General features: G+C 48.2%; 1 non-coding gene across 1 annotated transcript; it reads left to right on the forward strand.

Annotated features, from left to right (window-relative positions):
- Positions 1–1,296: 1,296 nt before the first annotated feature.
- TRNAW-CCA (transfer RNA tryptophan (anticodon CCA)) lies at positions 1,297–1,368 on the forward strand. The gene has a single exon. It is a non-coding gene; the product is annotated as a tRNA-Trp (tRNA).
- The last annotated feature ends 11,203 nt before the right edge of the window (positions 1,369–12,571 follow it).

Raw genomic sequence — 12,571 nt, forward strand, 5'->3', positions numbered from 1 at the left:
TTCCCAATTTCTGTTCAGACGTTTAGGCAAGGAAAGTCCAGTTATGAATTTACAATGCCAATAGCTCAAACTCAAGAAAATGCAAGACCTATAGAATTGCAAATGCTTGTTCTGATTAGTAGTTTGCAGTTGGTGGTTCATGGTGTTTCGTGGTGGTTCACAGTGGGGGTTTGAAAGAGCACAAAATGTGCAATAGCTCGAAAATTCCACTAAATCCAACAAGTGGAATACAGTCGTGAAAAGTGGCAAGTTCAATCTGCCAGTGATTTTTTTTCTATAGATTTCTGTTTCACATTTTTCTCCCACTAGTCATAGTCATCTAACTTATTTTTATTAATTGTGATATCATCTATCAAAATCTAGGTCATGTGCACTCCTTCCTTGCCTGACTTAAACATTAGTACAAACCTTCGCAATGGATATCTTGGCCAGTGGTGCAGTGAGGGTACATGGTGCCCTCATGCAAGCAAGGGAAATGCATACATGTCCTCTGGTTAAGTAGCAAAAAGCCTAATTGGGATGTAGTGGTCCGCTCAAATTCAACAACCTCAGTGCCACTGCACCTGCTGCACTGTTGATAGATACCATTGTGATGTTCCTGGGGCCACACCCTTCAAAGGATAGAAAATACTTGAAATTAACTGAAAAGTTAAGGAGGAGAATTTCCTAGCGCGAGTAGCAACTTCAACAAGGTATCCCTGTGCAAGGATATTTCGGGGCTGGCAGCATTTTCTGTCGCTATTTGAGTATTCTCCGTGACACACTTGAGTGATGTCCACTGACACAGTTCACTCCAAAATCATCTCTCCACTTGGACTCATGCGTGACTCTCCCATTTACCCAGTAACAGTGCGCCCACCAAAGCAAAGCTACTAACAATTGTGGCCAAGGAGGCAGAGTTCTGACTCTGTGCCCTCGAGGAGAGTGGCATATTAACAAAAAACTCTGTTTGCTGAGTTTATGGGATCTCGGCTGACTTGTGTTACAAATGTCTGATCTTTCGCTGCTGATGATACAAGAAATGTGTTTTTCATAGTCTATGTCACACTTGACAGGACTATAAATTAGCAGCGCCAGCAACAAAGCAAGTACAAGGGTGTCATGAAAATGTAGTAATACATATCGCATGGATGGTCTGTGTTATTGAATGGACTGTAAATGTTTACTTTAGAGTGACCTAGTGCCAGGCCTGTAGAATAGCTTCATGTACTTTAATCTCGTTAATTACTCTGGAAAGTTTGACGAGCACGAAATCATTTTGCTCACTTTTAAGTCATCCTGTTGAACAGAACAGTAGACCTCGTGGCGCAACGGTAGCGCGTCTGACTCCAGATCAGAAGGTTGCGTGTTCAAATCACGTCGGGGTCAAAAAGTTGTTCTTTTAAACTCCAAAATTGACTCCCATGAATTTACCCTAATTTCTCAATTAAAAAAATAATTGCATTTAAAAACTCTTGTTTTATATAAACATAAATGTGGACCAAGCTCTCATAGATTACCTGGAAACCTGCTTCTAATGTGTACTTAGAAGCTTCGCATCATTTATAATGTACCCTTTGGGAAAAATGCAAGTGTTTTAGCTGCATTGAGCAACAAAAATAATGCTATGCCACAATTCTGTATTACATTAACAGGAAGTAGCAGCCTTACCTCACCCCACATTGCTAGTTATTATCTAAACAATGCGTTGGATACTTCAATTGATAGACAGTAGATGGCGCTGTCGTATAAGTCTATAGCCGCATATGATGAATCATTCTTTCCACTTGTGGAGTGGAAAATAAAATATTACGTTTTCCTTCAGCGGAAGATAATACAGAACTAATCATGAACTGTTAAATGAAAATATGGTGCTGGAAGTCAAAATGACTAGCAGAGGACGACTTCGAACCTTGGACCACAGAGTTACAGGCCTACTAATTTTCCACTGGGATCTCTACTGTTTCACACGGAAAAGAGTCCTTAATCCTTTTTATTTAGTGAAATTCTACAGCCCTGTCATTATTGATAAAATATGTGATTCAGCAGAAATATTTCTGCGGTAATGCACACATTATGCGATGCATTTATGTGAGACCAGAGAACCTATTTTTACCAAGAAGGGTTCAAACCAAACATTATGGATCTCTGTACATAAACACAGTGCGTGGTACTTCATGAGATGTATATATGTATTTTGCATTTTGGCCTTTTCCTTTCTGCAGATTTCTTAGAATGTCCCTCAGATTTATTTTCGCATATTATACTGGTGCGTTGAGTTAGTTCACGTGACTGACCACAAACACTCAAGCGACTAAACAATGACTGACCACAAACACGTATACAACGCTCTTCACCCTTAAGACTGGAGGAGTGAGACCATCTGGAGAGGACCCTTTGGGTGCAATAACATTTTCATTTGAGGCTCTGTTTCTCCCTGTCTTTTTACATTGCATGCCTCGCTCTGCATTACTCTCCTTCCTGACACATTCTGCTCAGCCCCCTCCAGGATCTTCGCATATACAGAGCAGATGGTTTTAACTTGTCACCTCTGAACATTTAAGACAAAAAATCAAGCGTTGGGATCAAGACCCAGAGGTACTCAGATACCCAGGGGGGTGGAAGTGAACAATTGTATATTGTATATTCAAAGGCACTTTTAACATGCTTATGATCTAAACCTACTTAAGCATTTAAGTGAACCAACATATCTGTTATCATATGTTGTTATGTTACCTTCTGTTGCTTTGTGTTGTGTGTGCTGTGTATGTGTGGTGTGGTGTTACAATATTATAACACACATCTGTCACCTAACAGATCTAGAATATCAAGGTACGTTCAGCGCATGGGGCATCGTCCTGCAAAAATTAGAACCGCCCGGACATACTAATCTTTTAATACCGCAACAAAAGAAGGGCAGATCAATTTTAAAAGGGGCCGTGGAAGTAGAAACCTCCCCAAGTAATCGGGAACATTTGACAATATTAGAACATTGGAATGCTGGGGGCTCCATTGAAAACAATGGAGTGCTGCAGGCTTTTACTGGCCGGTAAAAGCCCGCAGCGCCAACATTCCAATGTTTGCTTTGTTCACAGCAACAGCTGTGAACAAAGCCTCATGGAGCCAGAGGGGATATTAATCCCCTCTGGCTCCGTGAACATTTTTTTTTTTTTTAATGGAACATTCTGCCCTGTGTGGCAGAATGTTCTAATAGCCTTAGAACCCGCCGTAGCGGGATCTACCGGCTATTAAAGTCCCTCTCCCTTGTTAAATGCCCGAGCCGAGCGGGCCTTTAATAGCCGGTAGAGCCCGCTACGGCGGGTTCTAAGGCTATAGTAAAGCATCATAGCATGCTTCATAACGGCACGCACCAACAGTTCTTCATCGGTATGCCCTCGACAGTCAAACAGGCTGGAAGGCAAATTTTAAACGACAACAATCATAACTGGTCCTGATGAAAACTCAGAAAAAATCTGTAAGGAAATGCCTCCTTGGCATGGTTACCCCCTGACTTTTTGCCTTTGCTGATGCCAAGTTATGATTTGAAAGTGTGCTGAGGCCTGCTAACCAGGCCCCAGCACCACTGTTCTTTCCCTAACCTGTACCTTTGTTTCCACAATTGGCACACCCTGGCATCCAGGTAAGTCCCTTGTAACTGGTACCCCTGGTACCAAGGGCCCTGATGCCAGGGAAGGTCTCTAAGGGCTGCAGCATGTCTTATGCCACCCTGGAGGCCCCTCACTCAGCACAGACACACTGCTTGCCAGCTTGTGTGTGCTGGTGGGGAGAAAATGACTCAGGGTGCCATGCCAACCTCACACTACCTATGGCATAGGTAAGTCACCCCTCTGGCAAGCCTTACAGCCCTAAGGCAGGGTGCACTATACCATAGGTGAGGGCATAGGTGCATGAGCACTATGCCCCTACAGTGTCTAAGCAAAACCTTGGACATTGTAAGTGCAGGGTAGCCATAAGAGTATATGGTCTGGGAGTCTGTCATACACGAACACCCCAGCACCATAATGGCTACACTGGAAACTGGGAAGTTTGGTATCAAACTTCTCAGCATAATAAATGCACACTGATGCCAGTGTACATTTTATTGTGAAATACACCCCAGAGGGCATCTTAGAGATGCCCCCTGAAAACATACCCGACTTCCAGTGTGGGCTGTCTAGTTTTACCAGCCTGCCACACACCAGACATGTTGCTGGCCACACGGGGAGAGTGCCCTTGTCACTCTGTGGCTAGTAACAAAGCCTGTACTGGGTGGAGGTGCTTCTCACCTCCCCCTGCAGGAACTGTAACACCTGGCGGTGAGCCTCAAAGGCTCACCCCCTTTGTTACAGCACCCCAGGGCACTCCAGCTAGTGGAGTTGCCAGCCCCCTCCGGCCACGGCCCCACTTTTGGCAGCAAGGCCGGAGGAGATAATGAGAAAAACAAGGAGGAGTCACTGGCCAGTCAGGGCAGCCCCTAAGGTGTCCTGAGCTGAGGTGACTCTGACTTTTAGAAATCCTCCATCTTGCAGATGGAGGATTCCCCCAATAGGATTAGGGATGTGCCCCCCTCCCCTCAGGGAGGAGGCACAAAGAGGGTGTAGCCACCCTCAGGGCTAGTAGCCATTGGCTACTAACCCCCCAGACCTAAACACACCCCTAAATTGAGTATTTAGGGGCTCCCAGAACCTAGCAAGATAGATTCCTGCAACCTGAAGACGAAGAAGGACTGCTGGCCTGAAAGCCCTGCAGAGAAGACGGAGACACCAACTGCTTTGGCCCCAGCCCTACCGGCCTGTCTCCCCACTTCAAGAAAAACTGCAACAGCGACGCGTTCCACAGGGTCCAGCGACCTCTGGACCCTCAGAGAACTACCCTGCATCTAAAAGGACCAAGAACTCCCTAGGACGGCGGCTCTGCTCCAAAGAAGAAACATCTTTGCAATAAAGACAACACTTTTCTCGCCGGAAGCATGAGACTTTGCAGTCTGCACCCGAGACCCCCGGCTCGACCTGCGGAGAAACAACACTACAGGGAGGACTCCCCGGCGACTACGACCCTGTGAGTAGCCAGAGTTGACCCCCCTCAGCCCCCCCAGCGACGCCTGCAGAGGGAATCCAGAGGCTCCCCCTGACCGCAACTGCCTGCTTCTAAGAACCCGACGCCTGGTAAAGACACTGCACCCGCAGCCCCCAGGACCTGAAGGATCCGACCTCCAGTGCAGAAGCGTTCCCCAGGTGGCCCTCTCCCTTGCCCAGGTGGCGGCTACCCCGAGGAGCCCCCCCCTTGCCTGCCTGCATCGCTGAAGAGACCCCTTGGTCTCCCATTGAACTCCATTACAAACCGACGCCTGTTTGCACTCTGCACCCGGCCGCCCCCGTGCCGCTGAGGGTGCACTTTCTGTGCTGACTTGTGTCCCCCCCAGTGCCCTACAAAACCCCCCTGGACTGCCCTCCGAAGTCGCGGGTACTTACCTGCTGGCAGACTGGAACCGGGGGGTTCCCCTTCTCCATTGAAGCCTATGCGTTTTGGGCACCACTTTGACCTCTGCACCTGACCGGCCCTGAGCTGCTGGTGTAGTAACTTTGGGGTTGCTCTGAACCCCCAACGGTGGGCTACCTTGGACCCAACTTTGAACCCTGCAGGTGGTTTACTAACCTGCAAAACTAACAAATACTTACCTCCCCCAGGAACTGTTGAAAATTGCAGTGTCTAGTTTAAAAAAAGCTTATTGCCATTTTTGTGAAAACTGTACATGCTATTTTGCTGATTCAAAGTTCTTAAGTTACCTAAGTGAAATACCTTTCATTTAAAGTATTACTTGTAAATCTTGAACCTGTGGTTCTTAAAATAAACTAAGAAAATATATTTTTCTATACAAAAACCTGTTGGCATGGAATTGTCTTTGAGTGTGTGTTCCTCTTATATTGCCTGTGTGTGCACAACAAATGCTTAACACTACCCTCTGATAAGCCTACTTCTCGACCACACTACCACAAAATAGAGCATTAGAATTATCTCTTTTGCCACTATCTTACCTCTAAGGGGAACCCTTGGACACTGTGCATGCTATTTCTTACTTTGAAATAGTACATACAGAGCCAACTCCCTACAATATCCCCATATGCTCCTGGAACACTTGTGGTCTAAAAAACCTGGTTACCAATAAGCTGGCACTGAGTTTCCTAAAGCAGTTTGAAATCTTCATGTTGCAGGAAACATGGTGCATGGAGCCAATACACATTTCTGGACATTCAGGGATAGACGTCTCTGCAAAACAACCTCAAAGTCACGGACACCCCAAGGGGGGCCTTACAACATACTGCTCCACGAAAATCAACTGGGTGATCAAACAGATCGACCTGGGCATTGACTGGCTGTTACCAACTATGTTGGAACACTGGGCTCCATTAGGCAACAACAGAACCCTACTACTGATCAATGTATATAATCATCCTAATAAAATGCAAAACAGAGAAAATATGGAAACGTTGATCAGCATTGTAAAAATGCTGCAGAAGCAAAATAAGGACGCAATCCTCATTCTGTCTGGCGATTTCAACCTTGATTTGAGAAAGTGCAGCACAAAACCTCTAAATGGAACATACACTAACTCAAAGCTTGAAACCCTGTGTTTGCGTTGCCTGATTCCTCTTCCTGAGGATGCTTCATCCGCACAAGTAACCTTCTTAAGTGGCACAAAAAAATCTAACATCGACTTTACATTTATCAATGAAACTGCACTGCCATTGGTTTTAGCATATAGGATCCAAGAACGCACTGAGAGCGATCACTTCCCACAACTCATTAAGATCCGGAATGAATGGAACAGGCTACCCTCTGCCAATATCATAATTTCAGCCCCAGTGACTTATGACACAAAACAATTTAAATGGAAGGGGCCAGGCCTCGGTATAGTAATGGAAGAAGTGTACCGCAGTGCTGGCACAATTAATGAGCTTAAAGAAACACTAAGAATGCAGGAACAAGAAAATCATCCTCTAGGAGAACGAGTGACCGATAGGACGCACTTGTGTGATTCCTTAATGAATACATTTTCCATCAAAAAAAGTCTCCCAATTTAGGTCATAGAAACAAAAAACAAAGTTAAGAGCGGCAGAGCAGAAAAGCCATGGTTTAACAAAACACTGCATAATCAGAAAAATCAAGTCTCTAGAGAATTAAAAGAAGTCCTAAAGGACACACGCTGGGGAAGGAAATCTGACAACACAAGGCTCTCTGAGCTAAGAGCCAAATACAAGAAAAATTGCTGGATGGCAAAACGGAGGTATCATGAGGATTTGTGGACCAAGCTGCTCATGTCCAACAAACAGAAAAATAATGAAAAGTTCTGGGAACTGATAAATGTACTAAATCAGGGGAAAAAATCGACATATGAACACCGGAATTGATGCGGCCACATGGGAAGCCCACATACAAACAATGTTCTCACGCCCAGTACACCATATAAAGGAGGAGGCCACTCAGGCAGCCAATGACCCAAGTAAGATAACTTTGGTTTCAGAGAGACAACGCAAACAGATTTACTTATAAACCAAAATGAACAAAAGTACACACTAAAGAGCATCGACATCGAAAAGGTGATAAGCCTTATAAAGAAATTAAAACTGGAAGGCTCAGCTGGCCGGAACGGAATGCCAAATGCCCTATTTAGAGGAGACCCTTCATTCTGGGCACAATATATGATGCTGCTTTTTGATGACCCCCAGGGCACCACGGGTCTACCAGACGCATGGAAAGGCAGTATCATCCATCCAATATATAAAGCAGGCAACCCCGCTAGCCCTTCAAACTACAGGCTAATAGCATTGATAGATGTGGAAATAAAACTCTACTCAGCATGTTTACTGCAACTACTAGCAGAATGGATTCATGACAGACATCTAATTCCACAATGCCAGACACGTTTCAGAACTGGTATGGGAGCCTCCACTAACCTGACAACCCTGGCTCTGTTGGGAAACAAAGCCAGGCTTAAGAAGAAAAGGCTATTCACATGTTTTATTGATCTAAAGGCAGGGTTTGATTTCGTACCAAGAACCCACCTATGGGACAAACTGAAAGGTTGGGGCTTACCCTGTAGCCTTCTCAATGCAATGATGGACTTGTACATAGGCACTTGGGCGCAAGTAAAAATCGAAGAAGGTGGCTACCTCACCAACAGAATATTGATGGCAAAAGGACTAAAACAAGAATGTATTAGCTCCTACGCTGTTCAACTTATATCTTGCCGACCTAGCTGAGGCTCTAGCATCGGTAAACAGCCATCCGCCAATATTGCCCAAGAAAGGAATAGCATGGCTACAGTATGCAGACGACAGTCATACTCAGCCAAACACAAGTCGGCCTACAGCATAGCATCAACGCATTTCATACATACATAACAATGCAAGGTCTGGAATTGAATTTGAGTAAAACTAAGGTTGTCCGCCTAGTAGACATAAAGTACAAATCTTCTTCATGGTTCATAAAGGGAACCCGGGTGGAGGCTGCCCCCACATACAAATATTTGGGATTCACCATGGACCGCCTCTTGACCTTCAAGCCACAGCTTGCTGTTGCTCAAGCTAAAGCCCTTTCATTGACCTATGGCTTCAAAATACTAAAACAAAAACTGAGCTGCCCGTCATATTCACACCTCCTTTCAGTCATGGCAGCACGACTAATGCCGACTGTCACTTATGGCGCCGAAATCATGCTGGGGAAGGAGGCAGTTTTTTTCAATCAAGTCCAGACAAAGGCCTACAAAATGGTTTTTCGGATACCCCGACCAGCATCTCCAGTCCAGGTCTGCCTAGAATTGGGTCTGAAAAACTACGAATTTCAGAGTAAATGTGCTTTCACCAAATTATGCTGGAGGATGCGTACAGCAGAGATTGGTACCTTAAATAACCTATGTTGGATGGAAATCGAGGAGCAACAGGGTCACAACAATAAAGGCACCTGTGGTCAGCATTTAAACAACTGTTTTAAAGTGCTAGGTCTGCCAGAAGCCTGGGAGCAGAACCAAGCAGAACCAAGGGTAGGTCGCTCCCCCTGCCGCTGCAGCTCCTCCAAGTTCCCGAGTTCCTGTGTTCCTGAGACCCACCTAACTGTAAGTACCCCCCTCCTCCCAGCCCCTCGCCCTGCCCCGCGCCACTCACCTTCTCTCCTGCTCCTGCTTCTTTTCCTCCTCTCTGTCTCTTCCTCCTCGCTCCCCCTCTGCAATCTTCTTCTGTGTTCTTCTGTTCTTCCCTTCTGTTCTTCTGTTCTTCCCTTCTGTTCTTCTGTGTTCTTCCGGTCTTCTGTGTTCTTCTTCTCTGTTCTTCTCTGTGCTTCTGTGTTCTTCTTCTCGGTTCTTCTGTGTTCTTCTGTGTTCTTCTCTGTTCTTCTGTGTTCTTCTCTGTTCTTCTCTGTTCTTCTGCTCTTCCGATCTTCTGTGCTTCTGTTCTTCTGCTCTTCTGCTCTTCCGGTCTTCTGTTCTTCTGTCTTCTGTTCTTCTGTCTTCTGTTCTCCTGTCTTCGGCTCTTCTACCTCCTCCGTCTTCTTCCCCCGAGCCTGCCCTCCTGCTCCTTCCTCATCCCCCTCCCTCACTCGCCTCCCCCTCTCTCACCCCTAGCTAACCCGTTCGCCATCTACCTCCCTCACTCCTCCTATCTTCCTATCTCTCTAGCTCCCTATCTCACTATCTAACTCCCCCACTCTCCACCTCCTCCTACCTACCTATCTGTCTATCTATCTATTTCCCTATCTATCGACTTCTCTATCTATTTTCTCTATCTATTTCTCTATCTCTCCCCCCCTCCCGCCACCCCCTCTACTACCTATCTCCCTATCCTCTCACTCTACCTCTCTCCCTCACCCACCTCTACAACCCCCCCTCCCCTATCTTCACAACCCTACTCCTATCTCTCTCCCTAATCTCCAAACCTCCTAACACTCACCCTCCTCCACCCTAAACCCCCTCCCCCAGCTCCTCTCACTCTACCTGTCCCCCCCCTCCCTCGCGCTTTCCCGCCGCGACCTCCTGCACGCCCCCGCCCCCCAGCTCCCATTCGCCCCCAGCTGACCCCTCCCCCCCCCTCCTACCTCTTATGGCGGCCGCTGCGCGACAGTGGTAGCGACCCTTGACCCAAGGGTAGGTCGCTCCCCCTGCCGCTCCTCCAAGTTCCCGAGTTCCTGTGTTCCTGAGACCCACCTAACTGTAAGTACCCCCCTCCTCCCAGCCCCTCGCCCTGCCCCGCGCCACTCACCTTCTCTCCTGCTCCTGCTTCTTTTCCTCCTCTCTGTCTCTTCCTCCTCGCTCCCCCTCTGCAATCTTCTTCTGTGTTCTTCTGTTCTTCCCTTCTGTTCTTCTGTTCTTCCCTTCTGTTCTTCTGTGTTCTTCCGGTCTTCTGTGTTCTTCTTCTCTGTTCTTCTCTGTGCTTCTGTGTTCTTCTTCTCGGTTCTTCTGTGTTCTTCTGTGTTCTTCTCTGTTCTTCTGCTCTTCCGATCTTCTGTGCTTCTGTTCTTCTGCTCTTCTGCTCTTCCGGTCTTCTGTTCTTCTGTCTTCTGTTCTCCTGTCTTCGGCTCTTCTACCTCCTCCGTCTTCTTCCCCCGAGCCTGCCCTCCTGCTCCTTCCTCATCCCCCTCCCTCACTCGCCTCCCCCTCTCTCACCCCTAGCTAACCCGTTCGCCATCTACCTCCCTCACTCCTCCTATCTTCCTATCTCTCTAGCTCCCTATCTCACTATCTAACTCCCCCACTCTCCACCTCCTCCTACCTACCTATCTGTCTATCTATCTATTTCCCTATCTATCGACTTCTCTATCTATTTTCTCTATCTATTTCTCTATCTCTCCCCCCCTCCCGCCACCCCCTCTACTACCTATCTCCCTATCCTCTCACTCTACCTCTCTCCCTCACCCACCTCTACAACCCCCCCTCCCCTATCTTCACAACCCTACTCCTATCTCTCTCCCTAATCTCCAAACCTCCTAACACTCACCCTCCTCCACCCTAAACCCCCTCCCCCAGCTCCTCTCACTCTACCTGTCCCCCCCCTCCCTCGCGCTTTCCCGCCGCGACCTCCTGCACGCCCCCGCCCCCCAGCTCCCATTCGCCCCCAGCTGACCCCTCCCCCCCCCTCCTACCTCTTATGGCGGCCGCTGCGCGACAGTGGTAGCGACCCTTGACCCAAGGGTAGGTCGCTCCCCCTGCCGCTCCTCCAAGTTCCCGAGTTCCTGTGTTCCTGAGACCCACCTAACTGTAAGTACCCCCCTCCTCCCAGCCCCTCGCCCTGCCCCGCGCCACTCACCTTCTCTCCTGCTCCTGCTTCTTTTCCTCCTCTCTGTCTCTTCCTCCTCGCTCCCCCTCTGCAATCTTCTTCTGTGTTCTTCTGTTCTTCCCTTCTGTTCTTCTGTTCTTCCCTTCTGTTCTTCTGTGTTCTTCCGGTCTTCTGTGTTCTTCTTCTCTGTTCTTCTCTGTGCTTCTGTGTTCTTCTTCTCGGTTCTTCTGTGTTCTTCTGTGTTCTTCTCTGTTCTTCTGCTCTTCCGATCTTCTGTGCTTCTGTTCTTCTGCTCTTCTGCTCTTCCGGTCTTCTGTTCTTCTGTCTTCTGTTCTCCTGTCTTCGGCTCTTCTACCTCCTCCGTCTTCTTCCCCCGAGCCTGCCCTCCTGCTCCTTCCTCATCCCCCTCCCTCACTCGCCTCCCCCTCTCTCACCCCTAGCTAACCCGTTCGCCATCTACCTCCCTCACTCCTCCTATCTTCCTATCTCTCTAGCTCCCTATCTCACTATCTAACTCCCCCACTCTCCACCTCCTCCTACCTACCTATCTGTCTATCTATCTATTTCCCTATCTATCGACTTCTCTATCTATTTTCTCTATCTATTTCTCTATCTCTCCCCCCCTCCCGCCACCCCCTCTACTACCTATCTCCCTATCCTCTCACTCTACCTCTCTCCCTCACCCACCTCTACAACCCCCCCTCCCCTATCTTCACAACCCTACTCCTATCTCTCTCCCTAATCTCCAAACCTCCTAACACTCACCCTCCTCCACCCTAAACCCCCTCCCCCAGCTCCTCTCACTCTACCTGTCCCCCCCCCTCCCTCGCGCTTTCCCGCCGCGACCTCCTGCACGCCCCCGCCCCCCAGCTCCCATTCGCCCCCAGCTGACCCCTCCCCCCCCCCTCCTACCTCTTATGGCGGCCGCTGCGCGACAGTGGTAGCGACCCTTGACCCAAGGGTAGGTCGCTCCCCCTGCCGCTGCAGCTCCTCCAAGTTCCCGAGTTCCTGTGTTCCTGAGACCCACCTAACTGTAAGTACCCCCCTCCTCCCAGCCCCTCGCCCTGCCCCGCGCCACTCACCTTCTCTCCTGCTCCTGCTTCTTTTCCTCCTCTCTGTCTCTTCCTCCTCGCTCCCCCTCTGCAATCTTCTTCTGTGTTCTTCTGTTCTTCCCTTCTGTTCTTCTGTTCTTCCCTTCTGTTCTTCTGTGTTCTTCCGGTCTTCTGTGTTCTTCTTCTCTGTTCTTCTCTGTGCTTCTGTGTTCTTCTTCTGTGTTCTTCTGTGTTCTTCTGTGTTCTTCTGTGTTCTTCTCTGTTCTTCTCTGTTCT

This window comes from Pleurodeles waltl, chromosome 12 (genome assembly GCF_031143425.1).
Source record: "Pleurodeles waltl isolate 20211129_DDA chromosome 12, aPleWal1.hap1.20221129, whole genome shotgun sequence".
NCBI classification, from domain to species: domain Eukaryota; kingdom Metazoa; phylum Chordata; class Amphibia; order Caudata; family Salamandridae; genus Pleurodeles; species Pleurodeles waltl.